Source organism: Crocodylus siamensis, chromosome 7 (genome assembly GCF_052110815.1).
Source record: "Crocodylus siamensis isolate JL-2025a chromosome 7, ASM5211081v1, whole genome shotgun sequence".
NCBI lineage: Eukaryota > Metazoa > Chordata > Crocodylia > Crocodylidae > Crocodylus > Crocodylus siamensis.
Window position 1 is genome coordinate 23,471,791 of NC_143401.1, and position 15,079 is coordinate 23,486,869.

A 15,079-nucleotide genomic window follows, 5' to 3' on the forward strand; every position below is an offset into this window, starting at 1 on the left:
CCCCCAAGGTCTGGAACAGTCTGCCAGCGGAGGTGGTTCAAGCACCTACATTGAACACCTTCAAGAGTAAATTGGATGCTTATCTTGCTGGGATCCTATGACCCCAGCTGACTTCCTGCCCTTTGGGCAGGGGGCTGGACTCGATGATCTCCCGAGGTCCCTTCCAGCCCTGATGTCTATGAAATCTATGAAATTTCATGCAGTGACCACATCTGAAATACAGGTAGAGAATTCCCTGTAGATACTCTCAGTTTCAGGGGCTAGGGACAGAAGTTAAACATAAACCCATTTAAGTGCTGAGAAACTGGTTTAAACCGGTAACAGAACCTAAGTTCAGTGCACATAAACCAGTTTCAAAATGGCTGAAACAGGTTTAAGATAAACCTGATTGAACATAGTATCAGACTTAACTGATTTGGGTCAAACTGGTTTATGCAGCTTCTGTCCAAGACCCCTTCCTGGTTTAAGTTCAGTCAGAGTCCCTTGGCAACCCAGATGCTTTGCAGCCCTGGGTGTGGCTACGATCTCTGCTCCAGAGAACAGGGCTTCCTCCTCCACTCTGTGCTGTAGCTAGAGCAGGGGCTTGGGTGTGGCCAGATGCATGGCCCGCTGAAACAAAGGGAGCAGGGAGGCGTTTATTCCTCCCCCACTCCCGCCACCCAGAAACTGCAGCCCCTGTTAGCCATTCCCCATCCCCACTCTAGTGGCAGGGGAGGGAGCATGGCCAGAGCCAGCTGGCATGGCCTCTGTAATCCACCTGCCTTGTCAGTGGCTGGAGCTACAGGGCTGACATGAGCTGGCCTGTGAGTGCTGCTGAGGGTGGAGACAGAGGGGCCAGCCTGGGCTGGCTGCTAGGGCTGGGCCCTTGCCAGCAGACTGCAGCTCAGGCTGGGGCCATGGGTGCAGAACAACGCCCTGCACCCAAGCTGGGTGGGGCTGTCATGGAGCCCCAGCCAGCTGGGAAGGGCCCCACAGGGTCAGTCTGTGGAAGCAGGGCCCTTCCCAGCCCACTGGGACTGAGTGACAGCCCAGCCCAGCCCAGCAGCATGGGTGGGAGCTAGCTGAGTTGTGGGCTTCCTGGGCCAGCTCAGAGGTGCCAGCAGGCCCTGAGCCTGGCAGCCATCACTGCGCCCGCCCCCCCCCCCCATCCTGTGCAGTACCTGGGGCTGCAGGCACCAGAGCTGACCCAACCAGGGTGCGGGGGCCGGGACAAATCAGCCCATGCAGGGCCCTGCCCCATTCCGATTTGGGCCCCAAACCAGAAGAAGCTGCCACCACCAGCATCAGTATGTATGTGTGAGGAGGGGGTAGCAAGTGGCTGGACGGGGAGCTACCGCTTCACCCAGCTCCATACCACTGCTGTTCTGCCCCACTCTGCTGGGCCCCCCAAAGCACAGGGCCAGAGGTGGTTGCCTTGATTCGCCCCCACCAGGGACAGCCCTGGCAGGTGCACAACTAGCTGCGGGCAGGCCAGGGCTGGTGGGGGCTACTCTGCCCTGTTGCTCTTGGTGCTGCAGCTGCGCTGTGCTGCTCTGGGTGGGGGGCAGGAAGCTTCAGCCCTGTGGCTTCTGCCCAGTGCTTGGCCCTCCATTTCCAGCTCCCAGACACCTTGGAAGATAGAAGGCGTCTGGATGGAAGGGGTCTAGAGGCTGCAGGTGAACAGATGTTGGGCAGAAGCTGCCAGGCCTGGAAGGGTTGTTTTTCTCCTCTCACCTCCAACTGTGGCTCCTTCCCCTGTTGTACCATGCAGCACTGCTTGGGGCTGGAGGAGCTTCCTTCAGTCCAGCAGCTTCAACCTGAGCTGGGCTGAAGTGACCAGACTGAAGGAAGCTTTCCTGACCCTAAGCAGTGCTGCACGGTGGGACAGGAACAGGAGCCGCTGCTGGAGGTGAAGGGAGAAAAACAGCCCAGACAGGCCCGGCGGCTCTGCCCAGTGCATGGAACTCCAGTGGCAGCCCCTGGTTGCCTTCCCTGCAGATGCCTTCTGCCTTCCAAGGTGTCTGGGTGGAAGGCATCTGGGAGCTGGAGCCAGAGCTCCACATGCTGTGCAGAAGCTGTGGGGCTGAAGCTTCCCACCCCTCAGGTGCAGGGCAGCCATGGCAGCTGGAGGTGGGGGGGTGCAGAATAGTTCCCAGCCAGCTCATAGCTGTTTGTGTGTCTGTTGCCCTGGGTGCTGCACAGGACAGGTGGCATGGTGGTGGCTGCCCAGCTCAGGGCCTGCCAGCACCTTTGAGCTGGCCCAGGAAGCCCTCTCCCCAGCCAGCCCCTAGCCATGCTGCCAGGCTGGGCTGTCATGCAGCCACAGTGGATTGGGAAGGGTCCTACCCTCATGGGCCAGCCCTGTGGGGACCTTCCCAGCTGGCTGGGACTCTGTGACAGCTCCACCTGGTTTGGGCATGGGAAGCTGGGGGTAATCTGGGTGTGTGGTTCCCGTGGCCCCAGCCTGGGCTACCTCTCTGCCTCCACCCTCAGCAGCACCCATGGGTTGGCTGGGCTCAGTCCTGCAGCCCCAGCTGAAGCCGAAGTCCCAGCCATTGGCAGATACCAGGGCCATGCTGACTGGCTCTGACCAGACCCTCCCCCCCCCATAGGTGGCAGAAGCCTAATGGAGCTCAGCCTCCCCAAATGTGGGGCAGTGGGGGGTGGGGAGGGCATGCACGCAGCCAAGATCACAGCCTGGCATGTGGCTCACTGGCTGCTCACTAGTCTATTCTGTGAAGGGGAAGGGGCTGGGGTGGGCAGATCGAGCCCTCTACAGTGAAGGAGGGAGTGGGGCACAGGCAGGGGCAGAGGCTGGAATGAGTGGGGCCCCAGCTGGGCTGGGTGGTGGGATACTCGGAGCCCAGGGGACTCATCCAGGGGCCTGGAGGGCTCTTGCTGCTGTGCACACCCCAGTGGAGGCCCGGGGGGGGCACATGCCCCCACCCCCAATCTGTGTGTGGGGTGGAGACAGCTGCTGCTGCGTGCTGTGCTTCGTGCCCAACTGCAGCTGCCCTGAGAACAGCACAACACCATGTGTGTCCTGCCACTAGGCTGTGCTGCACTCCCTGTCCACCCGGTGGTTTGACACACATGGCGCCATGCCACTTCTGGGGTAGCCACAGCTAGGTACAGAGCACAGTGCACAGCAGCAGCCTCCTCCATCCTGTGCACAGACTGGGAGGGGAACATGCCCCTTGGGGGGAGACCCCTTACACCCCTGGACGAGTTGCCTGGGCTCCGAGTGTCCCACCACCTGGCCTGGTGGGGGCCCCACTCGCCCCATCCCCTACCTGTGCCCCACCCCCTTCCTTACCCTTGGGGCTTCGATCTGCACCCCCACCCCATCCCTTCCCCTACAGACTTACCTGCTGGGTGGGAATGGGGGTGGGGGGTGCATGTATGTGCACATGTTCAGCCCCCAAATAATTTTTTCTCCCTCTGCCTATGCCCCCCACCGCCTGAGCAAGAGCACGAGGGAAAGCCAGGCAGATTCCAACTGGGGTCTTGTGCCCACCCAGAGATAGGGGAGTTTAATCCCCAGCCCCCTACCCCGCTTTGCATGAGGCACTGCTCCAGCTGGTGTCTGGCCTCAGGGACAAGCCTGGCAAGGGCTGCTTCCCCTGTATCCCTCTAAGTAAATCCTGGCTAGGGTCCCAACAGGCCAGGGTTGGGGTTTAAACCACTCTACAATCACATTTAGCCCCTGCAGGGCCTAGCCATACCCCCCAGGTCGGCTTCGCTCCAGCCTCCTGGCTGCTGCAAAGGGAAGGGAGGGCCGCTCTAGGGCCATGCCACCTTCTAGCCTGAGCCACTGCAGGCATGTGCCTGCATTTCTGGAATTAATTTATGTGCACTTGCAAATCAGTTAAATTTTTGCAGGCTAGACTAACCTGCAAAGATTGAATGAACTCAAGCTGCGGCTTCTTGAATGTCCATCCCTAGCCAGGGGGCTTAAAGTTTTTTGGGTATTTACCTTGACTCTTAATTTGTTGATTTTTAAAAGTTTGTATTTTGCTGAACTCAGTATTCCGGAAGGGCACAAGGAACCCCCAGGAAACCTTATCTCTGTGTTAATAACAGTTCTTTGTCATTGAAAAGGCATAGCATAATTATAGCAATTTCAGGCTGTTGGTAAGAAGTTACAGGTCTTCACTCATTCACATAGGGTTAAATACGATTTATGGCAACAGTTGTGCTCTCTGTCCAGTAAGTGGTCTGTAATAGCTATCTCTGTAGCTCCTCTGCAATTTTTTTTCTATTCTTTGGTTTTTGCATGTGAAGTACTATTTAGACTCTTAGCAGTGTTTCACATGGATATTCCTTGTTGATGTTTCTGGTTTTGAATCCACTTGAAAATGTAAATTGGGTATGATTAATTTACATTGTGTTATCTTACATTATGCATTCATATAATGGACACATTAGCTGGATGCTAAGATTGCATTAAGTACTCAAATAAAGAAATGCCAAAGCAAAGAGTGTACAATGCAACATAAACCCTACCCCCATTATACCATCACAGTGTTTACTGGAGTGTTGGAGACACATTGAAGGCTTTCCATTCCTGAAGGACTGGACTTTCCCTCTCCTCTCTTGTGTACAGCCTCAGTCTCTTAACAGAAGACCCTTACACATAACTCTTTTCCCTGGCCTTATGCACAGCCTCTTGCTTTTCCTTTTCCTTTGCCACTGATCTACCATTCTCTTACTGCATCCTCACTTATCCTTCAAATAATATCTTCCCCTGTGTCAGTCCCATGCTGGTTCTCTCTGTAAGCACTGCATTGTGACTCTAACCTGTCCCCTGCTACCTGTGTACGGGCCAATCCCAGCTTTCATACATTACCACTGCTGAAACCCAGCCTATCCAGGGAGTTTGTCTGAGAACAGTTTAAATTGACTACCTTGTACAAAAGAAAAGTAATTCCACTTCAATAAGGAAATTGCAAATTAAGGGGCATATTCATCAGTTCATTGTCATTGTTTTGCATGCCTCTGATGAGGCAGGTGAAGTGTCAACATAAACAGCTGGAATAAAATACAGCCAAAGCATAAACAGTGTGTAGGGCCCCACCACTTAATATTTTTAAAATGATTTATATAACATATCTTCAAAGCATTAGAAACAGTGCAGGGTAACAACCTTTTTAGGTGTCCTTTTTGTGTATTTTTACTAATTAAAAAATGAAAATTACCAAATGAAGATTGTATTTAGCTGACATTATGACTGCAAATGCACATCAGTAATTTATGGTACAATTGCTATAAAACAGTTCTAATTATCTTTAAAATAGGCAATATAGGCAAGAGAAATTCAAAGTTAAATTTGTTTTTGAAAACAATTGAAATATAATATGGGACGGAAACTCTACAAATTAAAGCACCCAAACCATCTTAAGTGCTCTGTAGTGGCAGCATAAGCCGAAATGGTTAAAAAAAATATTTAAATATGAATGTTATTTGTTTTGGGCCAAGAACATTGAAAGCTGTATGTTAAGGGGTAGCATTACTTAACAAGTCATTGGCATAAGCAAAGATGGAGTTACTAGGGTCTGTAGCAGCAGGAAGTAAGGTTGTCTGAGTCCCCTATGACACTACCCTGTTCCCAGAAACTCTTTTTGGTCTCCTATCAAGGCATTACCCCATTCCAGCTGCTGGGCTTTGATTAAGCAAGCATACATGTTGCAACAGGTACACAGGTCTGGCAGCCCTGGGAACCCCCTCAGGCAAATCTGATGACTGAGGTGCTCCATGGAGAGGTATGGCCCTCACTGCCCAAGAATTTACTTTAAGTCCCATAAACAAATGGGTTTCTTTATTATACACAACTATATACAGAAAGAAATAATTAATCAAGAGAATATATATACACACACACACATATATACAGTTAATAATAAAATCAACAATTTGAATAAAATTTACAACTGCAACAATAGGTGATTAATTCCACTACAAGTGGGTGGTCCCACTTGCATCAAACAATATAAATGATTATATTCCCCTGGTTATAAGACTTTAAAACAGCCCTCCCCTCCATAACTCAGATTGATTTCTCTCTGGTCTTACTCCCCTTACCATAACAATAAATAGCAATACAGCTTTAACTATGATCTACCACTAGGTGGCAGAAGTGAGGCTTCTGCTGGTCCGGGAGGGTGGACTCTGCTCTTTCTTGGTAACTCAGCAAAAACAAGTCTCTAGTCAACCACTGCAGGTAGGCTTCTTTTCTTTACTTGCCTTCTGAAAAATACATCTCCTGCAAACACTAGGGGTTAATTGTCCCCTCACACACCCGTGCAGATTTGGGATTTGGGATTCTCACAACCTGCTCCCTCTCTGGGCTGTCTCTCTCCACCAGCACCTCCACATGCAGACAGGAGATTCCCTCTGCAGGTCTCTGTTTCTGTAGTACAAATCTTTCTAGACCAAACAGAGGACTTCCCTCTGCAGATTCCTGACCAGGCAGCTTCTTCCACCTAGCTTACCAACCCCTCCCTATCCTTTTCTTGGGCATTTGTGTCTCTGATCACAGGTCCTGAAAGAGCAGGACCCTGCAGGCAGCAATGGGACCCTCAGCAGTGCAGCGTGTGGCCGGCAGGAGCGGCTCCCCACTGGACTCCAGGATCCCTGAGGAAAGGCTGCAGCCAGCAGGAGAGGCTCCCCAGCTCCAGCAAGGATCTGAGCAGTGACCTGAGAGGTTCCCAGCTCTGCTTCCAGCTCCTCCAATCAGAGGCCAGGCAGCAGAACGTGAGGCCAGGGCTCCGGGAAGGTCAAGACCCCTAGCAGGCTGGAGCAGTGCCACCAGTGGTGGCTGTGTGGCAGCGTTCCTGCCTACTACACTGAGGTGACTTGGGGTGAGTGAGCTGACAAGAAGCAAACCTTCTTGCAGTAGAAATAGGCCATTGTATTTTCTCCCTCTCCAGGTACCAAGGTCTTATATTTCCTTGTCATTTTGCATTTTGTGCCTTTTTATATTGCACCAACCCGTATTGTTTGTTCTGCTGTTTGTGTTTTATATTTTGTTAACCCTGTTTTTTGTCAATGATTGTAAGTGTCTAACCTTTGTTGAATCCTGCCACCTTGGGGCACTATATACCCTCTGATTTATGCCTGTTTATGTTCCCAGTATTAAAAGGTATATGATTAAGTCTCCATTGGTGGTCTGGCTCTGCTCTATAGGGGGAGGAGAGTCCCTACACCTCCCATAGCACTTGTGCTCCTGCTTTGATCCCTTATTGGAGAGGGGGTGCCTCTTGGAGTACCACCCAGGTTACAAGGATCTTTGTCCCTGCTGCATGGTCTATTCCCTTGTGCTCCCCTACATGCACCTCTCTAATGGGTTCTACATGGTCTCTTTTTCTGTGTGTGTCTCTGTGCTGCTGCCCTACCTTGCTTTCCATGCTGTGTGTCTCTAATCTTACCCCAAATTCCTACCATTTCTACATCAGTGCAGTGTAGTGCAGTGTCACTTGTTTTCCTAGCTGTGCTTTTTTCTGAAACTCAGCTATGTGAAGCTGAGGCAGGAGCAGTCACTGTTATAACAACAGGTATTTAGCTTCCTGCTGGAGTCACTTGTTTGGGTCCTGGCTTGATAACCTATACCAACATGATGGCTGGCTAGGGGCTGTGATCTCTAGTTCCACTGTGTTCTGTCCATTTCCTGTCCTTTCCTGCTTTGCTGCAGAAGCTCCTAGTACAGGGAGCTGGAGTAACTTCTGCACATTTCCTGAGAGGTCTGTGTACTTTTCAGTGTCCGCAGGCTGAATTAATTTCACCCACCCCTGGCTCCTGGCATCTCCCTTTGGCCCCAGCAAACTCTGTGGGTGCCAGCTTCCTTTTCCCTCCAATTCAGAGGTTCTTGCCAAAGTACCCCTTATCTCCACAGGGTTTTTGTATGCCCAGCATGCCAGGTGAAGGGCTTTGTTTTGCTCACTCATTTACAAAGGAAATCCTGAAACACCTGCTAGGAAAAAGAGGAAGAACCTGCCTGTTCTACCTGCAGTCATAGAAGCAGCCCAAAGTAATATTCAGAAGTCAAGAGATGAGTTACTCCCTTGCCTGCCTAGGAGAATGGGAGCCCAGCTACTTCTTTCTTCATTGCAAACATTTTCTAGTGTAGAGTTTCTCCAGGGATCCAAGTAGGAGCCCCATGTTAAAAAAGACAGTTAGGAAGCCTAACACTAAGACTCCTAAAATTGATGAGCACTGGCTCAGGCCTAAAGCAAAAAGATGGAGAGGTGCAGTCAGATAAAGAGTGAGATGTGTTTTCTCTTACATCAGTGCCAAGTCTCTGTTTCTCTCTTTTTCCAGTTTAAACCCTGCCTCTTCTTTTCAGAAATAACTGAAGCCTTCATCTTCCTGGTGGTACTGTTGTTGGGGGTGGCACCATTTATTTGGATGAAATAAAAGGGTGTTTAGATGGACTTGTTTTGGTCATACTTATGAGAGAGAATGAAACAGCTAACCAATCAACTGCTTTTTTCCCTTTTCAACTAGAGGCTGGACACATTGCTTAGTGCAGAATAACTGTAGCCAAGAGTGACTGTAAGAGTACAATTAATGTCATATGACTTAGTTTGAATGATGTGTTCTACCATATTAATGACAAGTAACTTTTTACTCCTTGGACATTCATACCTGGTTTATAAGGACAATTTTTAGATCCCCCCACTAGTTATAGTTTGGTCAGAAAACATTCATTTTGTCTTACCTCTTCTAAAATTTCTACTCTGATCCCATGTTAGCAGCTGACTATCATGCTCTAATTCAGGGATTGTCAACCAAGGGTATGCACAGCCCTGGGGTACTTGGGAAGCTCCCAGGGGTTACACGGGAGTGGAGCAGAGAAGGGAGGGGGCACTTCCGGTTTCACTGGCAGCACTTCCAGTCCTGCTGCTGGCACTTTTGGGTTTTCTGCTGGCATTTCTGCTTTGGCTGGGGGGACCCCTGCCCCCCTGCTCATCCACTGACTGCTGGGGGGCCCCCTCTCCCCCAATTCATCAACTGGCCGGGAGACTCCCTGCTTCTGAATTGGCTGCCAGGAGTACACCAACCAAAAAAGGTTGAAAACCCCTGCTTGAATTCAAGCTACTAACATACCCAATTATTGCTTTCAAAGCCTTTAATTTGCATATGTTTTTATCTTAGAGAATAGTCTCTTCTGCAAATTGTTACTTTATTTTATGTCTTTTAAACATTATTTGTTATGAACAGATGTATCTAACTGGGCAGAATGAATTTGTTTGCAGTTAGATAATATATCTATTCATAGTAAAAGGTCATATTATTTCATTCTCTTCCTGCATGCATTTGCTTTTTTAAGAACTAAACTTTTTTGTGGTTTGTTATATATTGTTTGTAATCCTTTATGCATCTGTTCAGACAAAACTTTAGAAGATAATGTAATGTGTCCATCTGTTCAAGTCATTGACAAGCTGGAGGAGAGGCAGAGTTGTGTTAAAGAGGTTTACTGTCTAGCCAGTGGTTAGGGTAGTCACTTGGGGATGTAGAGAGCCAGGTTCAAGTACTCACTTTGAATTTGAGAGCGCAGGGATTTAAACATAGGATTTTCCTACCCCAAGTTTCATAGTTTCATAGTTTCTAGGGTCGGAAGGGACCTGAGTAGATCATCTAGTTCGACCCCCTGCCATGGCAGGAAAGAGTACTGGGGTCAAGACCCCAGCAAGGTAAACATCTAACCTCCGCTTAAATACCCCCAGGGTAGGAGCCAGCACCACTTCTCTTGGAAGTTGGTTCCAGATGCTAGCCACCCTGACAGTGAAGTAGCGCCTCCTGATATCTAGCCTAAATCTACCCTCTGCCAGCTTGTGACCGTTATCCCTGGTCACTCCTGGCAGTGCTCGGGGGAACAGGAACTTCCCCGGTGCCTGCTGGTCCCCCCCAACTAGTTTGTAACAGGCCACTAGATCCCCCTCAGTCTTCTCTTGTGGAGGCTGAACAGGTTCAGGTCCCGTAGCCTCTCCTCGTAGGGCCTGCCCTGCTGCCCCCTGATGATGCGAGTGGCCCTCCTCTGGACCCTCTCCATGTTGTCCACATTCCTCTTGAAGTGTGGTGCCCAGAACTGGATGCAGTACTCCAGCTGCGGCCTGACCAGTGTCTCATAAAGGGGGAAGATCACCTCCTTGGACCTGCTCAAGATGCATCTGTGGCTGCGAGACAAGGTGCGGTTGGCCTTCCTGACTGCATCCCCACACTGCCAGCCCATGTTCATCTTGGAGTCAATGATGACTCCAAGATCCTTTTCCACCTCTGTACTGACAAGAAGGGAGTTCCCCAGCCTGTAGGTATGGTGCCAGTTGTTCCTCCCCAGGTGCATCACTTTGCACTTCTCGGTGTTGAATCCCATCCTATTCTCATCCGCCCACCCTTGTAACCTGTCTAGGTCCAATTGCAGCCTATTCCTCCCTTCTAGCATGCCCACATCCCCCAACATCTTAGTGTCATCAGCAAATTTGAACAGGGTGCTTTTTACCCCCTCGTCCAAGTCACTGATGAAGATATTGAACACTGCGGACCTGAGGACCGAGCCCTGCAGAATCCCACTGCCCACATTCCTCAAGGCTGAAAATGACCTATCCACCACCGCTGTCTGGGTATGGCCCTCCAGCCAGTTGGGGACCCAATTGACTGTGTGGGTGTCGACACCACAGTCCCCCAGTTTCTTAATGAAAGCAGGGTGAGAGACAGTGTCAAAGGCCTTCCAAAAGTCCAGGAAGACTATGTCCACTGCTACCCATGCATCTAATGTTTTGGTGATCTGATCATAGAAGGCCACCAGGCTGGTCTGACAGGACCTGCCACTGATGAACCTGTGTTGGTTGCCCCTAAGCATGACCTCCCCTGCAGGCCTCTCATGGATATGTGCCATAACAATTTTCTCAAAAAGCCTGCCCAGGATTGAGGTAAGACTAACTGGCCTATAGTTTCCCGGTCCTCCTTCCTCCCCTTTTTGAAGATGGGAACCACATTGGCCCTCTTCCAGTCCTCTGGCACCACACCAGAGCACCATGAGTGCTCATAAAGCCGTGCCGGGGTCCTGCAATGACCTCAGCCAATTCCTTTAGTACTCTAGGGTAGAGATCATCTGGACCGGCTGACTTGAATACATCTAGTCCCTCCAGAAGTTCCCTAACTAGTTCCTCACTAACCCTTGGCCTAGGTGAGCCTCCCCTGGGGCCTGAGAGGGGGGTGGGGGGGGTGACTGTTCCAGTCCCTGCTTAGGAAAATGGAAGTAAAGAAATTGTTAAATATGTTGGCTTTGTTGTCTGGTATGATGACCAAATTTCCTAACGTGTTCTGCAGGAGCCCCACATTACCTGGAACCTTCTTTTTACCCCCTATGTATTTAAAGAAGGACTTCTTATTGTCCTTTAATCTGGGAAGCTAGTCCCAGTTCCATCTCTGCCTTGGCCTTCCTGACTGCCCCCCTACATCCCTGAGCAACTGCAGTATAGTCATCCCTGGTGATGGCCCCTCTTTCCATTGGGTGTACGCCTCCCTTTTAGCTAGGAGACATTCCTGGATGCTTTTGGTGAGCCATGGGGGCTTGTGTGCCCTCCTGCTCCCTTTGATCTGCGTTGGGATTACCTCCCTTTGGGCTTGGAGGATCGTCTTCCTGAGGAGCGACCACTCTCCTTGGACACCTGGCTCCCCTCCCCTCTGGGACCTCAGTGCTTTCCTGACTATTTTCCTTAGCTCATTGAAGTTTGCCCTCCTGAAATCTAGGGCTGCTGCCTTGCTGCAGGCCTTTGCCACCTTGTGCTGGATGATGAATTCCAGCAGGTGATGATCACAAGTGAGTGCCCCAAACATGTCGCTTCAGACCTATTCTGCAATAGGTTGGGTCTTTCTTGTTTTTCCTTGAGCTATTCTGACCAGTTTCGATTTTGTCTTAATGCAAAATTCATAGATTGTAAGGCTGTAAGGGAGTTTGGAAGATCATCAGGTCCAGCCCCCTCCACTAGGCAGGAAAGACAGCTGACCCCAGCAAGGTGACTGTCCAGTCTCTCGAAGACTTCCAGTGTAGGCGATTGCACCACCTCTGGAGGGAGCTTGTTGCACAGTCTAGACACTCTAACAGTGAAGAAGTTTTTCCTAATGTTGAACCTGAAACAACCTTCCAGGAGTTTGAGGCCATTACAGTTGTTCACCAAGCCCTTGATGCATTCCCCTGAAATTAAAACAAACATCAAAACCACAGGATATTTAATGTAGTGATTTATTTATTTTCCAGCCATCCATGCAAGCAAATGCTCTAGGCTGCTGCTTCTTCAGAGCACCCAACCAGAAAGCTTCTTGTTCTGTCTTGTGCAGAGACCAGGACAGGTCTCCCGAGCAAACTATGGTAGAAACTATCAAGGGATGGAGAAAACAGAACAGCAACTTAGTTGAGTCAGCAGATGGCTGAACTATACAAGAGATACTTGTATGCCAGAAGATGGCATCCTTTATACTTGCTAACCATCTATGTAACCAGCATATCTGCTCCTGAGGGTCCTTCCATTTAAAGGAATTGAATACTTGCCTTTGACAACAAATCAAGTAATTGCCCTGCTCTTCATTTGCTGTAGGGTGGGTTTCTCCTTCCTTTTAGTGTTTGTCCAGAACTGTTTCCATGCTGGTAGATTTGTTGACACTGCCTTTTTCAACATGTGGACAGGGTGGATGGTGGGGGTCAATGCAGTGGAGAAGTTGCACCTCCCTTCAACAGTGTAGCTTACCTGTTTAAGTATCTTTCAGCCATGGACCCCACAAGTCTTTACATTCTTTCCTGAATATGTTTTCCTGTTTTAAACCTTGCACTCTACATTACTTACCCAATTGGCTCAAGTAATTCCAGATCCTTGCAGCTTCATGGCTGGAGTCCAGGCTGTGCAAGATACCCAGGGGGACCGAGCAGGTGAGAAAGGGGAGACCCACCTGCCCCAGCTGACCGAGGCCTTGTACCTGCTCTGGCTGCTGGGAGTGACTGCATGGTGAGCTGGGCTCGAAACCAGTGACAGCAGGCAGGTCTTGGCTTCCTGTCCTCTCCCCTATATATTTCTCTGCTGTCCTGGGGTTTCTCATTGTGGGAAATGACTACACCAGGTGCCAGGCCGGGCTAGGGGAAGTTGGTGTTGGTAGGTGGTGCTCCCCTTCTAGTACTTCCTTTAATCCAGTATGGGACACTTGGGACTGGGCTAGAAACAGGCACTGGAAGGAGGAATCTGTCTGCTGCTGCTACTGTCCTCAGCTGAGCCCAGCACACTGTTCAATCACTCCATTCAGCCACTTACTGCAGCCCCAAGTTGGAGGAGGCAGGAGCACCTCTGGGCTTCCCCATCTCTGGGTCAGCTGGGGACAGCAGCAGTGGCAGGTGGTCCCTCCTTCCTATGTCTAGAGGCAACCCCTGCTGGAGAGTGCAAGGAGGGTAGGGTAGGTGCTGCTGAGTGCTGGTGAGGAGGGGATGCCCAGAGCAGGATAGGTGGTAAGGGGGTAGGGGAGTCATACCTGCTTCAGGGACCCAAAAAAAGACCCTGGCAGCTGCTGCTATAGCGTGATCTGCCAGGCAGGGCAGTAGAAGGGGTGCAGCCACTCTTATAGTGCCAGTCTCATAACTTGCAGCTGCAAATCCTATGTCTGCCCATGTATGTAGGTCATTAGTAAGTGTGTTTCTGGATCTGTGTGCTAGTTCCATGTAGGTCTTCACTGGAGAATAATGGTTCCTTGATTAACCTTGGGGAGGATAGGTGCAGCAGTACAGTGGCTCTTCAACTTTTGCCATATGATTTTGGTGCTGCTATTTGTATACTTGTTGCTACCCTCCATAACTTGTCTCTTAGTATCGAAAATATTGAATTGGTTGTGCTACCTGGAGTTCAGGAAGCTTTTTGGTGCCTCTGTTGCTGTATTTTAATTGGTTTGTCTCTATCTACTGCTGCTGGCTTCAAAGATGGATTTGCTGCAGGTAGCACAGAAATATAGAAGGCACAGGTTGGTTTAGACACAGGTCAGACTGGATCAGTCTGTTGTACACAGTGGGTATGTCTACATGTGCTATTCATTTGAAGTAGATTTACTGCACAGTAAAAAACTGCACAGTAAGTCTACTGGGGAACGTGTCTACGTGTGCTCCCTCTTGGGAGCAGACTTGCTCCCACCCTTCTCTGCCTTCCTGCAGTATCCAGGGGGAGCTCAAGTCTCCCCCTGGGTGCTAGCCCGAGGGCTGGAAGGAACATGGGTCCAGTCCCTATGCATGTGGGGCCAGGGGACAACTGTCTCCTGGCTCCGTGCACATTGGGAGGGGTTCTGATGTGCATGGGATGGGAGAGCTGCTGCTGCAGAGCTCTCTCACCCCGTTCACATGGGGACAAGCACTGTGCCCAGTGAGACTTCCTTATGTAGCCTGGGGCTGGCTGGGACCTCCCTCTCCCCACAAAGCTGTTTCCCAGCCCCATGCCTGGATTGGACGAGGGACTGGGAAGAGTCCCATTCCCTGCAGCTCTTTCCCAGCCCCATGTGATCGGGGCACAGACCTGTGAAGAGTCCCTTCCCCCACAGCTGTTTCCCTACCCCACGCCCCGATGGCCTCATGGCCAGTACTCAGCAGCAGATGCTTTAGGGGAAGATACAAGGTTCCCACAATGGGTGGATAATCTTCTTAGCTTCTAGATGTTAGCTTAAGCTTTGAGGCAGGAGATTCTATATCTTGTACAAAATTTTCCCTCTAGACCACTCTTACTCTGGATGGTCTTGCTTTTCTATATGAATATCCAACATTACTTGAATCTTAAGTTCTTGGCCTGAATGATTTTTGGAGGCAGTAAATTTTACCATGTAATTATAGTACATGTGGAAAAGGTTTTCCTTTTATTACTTAGAGATTTGCTGCCCTTCAATTTCACTGAATGTCCCGTAGTTCTTTTATTATGAGATGGGGAGAACAGGTGCTCCTATTTTTCTACTTGAGGCGATTCAGTATTTTAGTATTTTATAAACTTTTACCATGGCCCCTCTTAATAATTTCTCCAAGATAACAATCCTAGTTTTAGTTTTGAATACTACCAGATCTTGTGTGGGTCATGCTACCAGACTC

The 15,079-nt window shown here is 50.0% G+C and overlaps 1 long non-coding RNA gene across 1 annotated transcript in view; it reads left to right on the plus strand.

Annotated features, from left to right (window-relative positions):
- The window catches only part of LOC149859604 (uncharacterized), a 135,545-nt gene that overhangs the window by 7,727 nt on the left and 112,739 nt on the right, over positions 1 to 15,079 (plus strand). Inside the window, exon 2 of the long non-coding RNA XR_016443530.1 lies at positions 6,518 to 6,839. This is a non-coding gene — a long non-coding RNA (uncharacterized LOC149859604). The remainder of the gene's footprint in view (positions 1 to 6,517; positions 6,840 to 15,079) is intronic.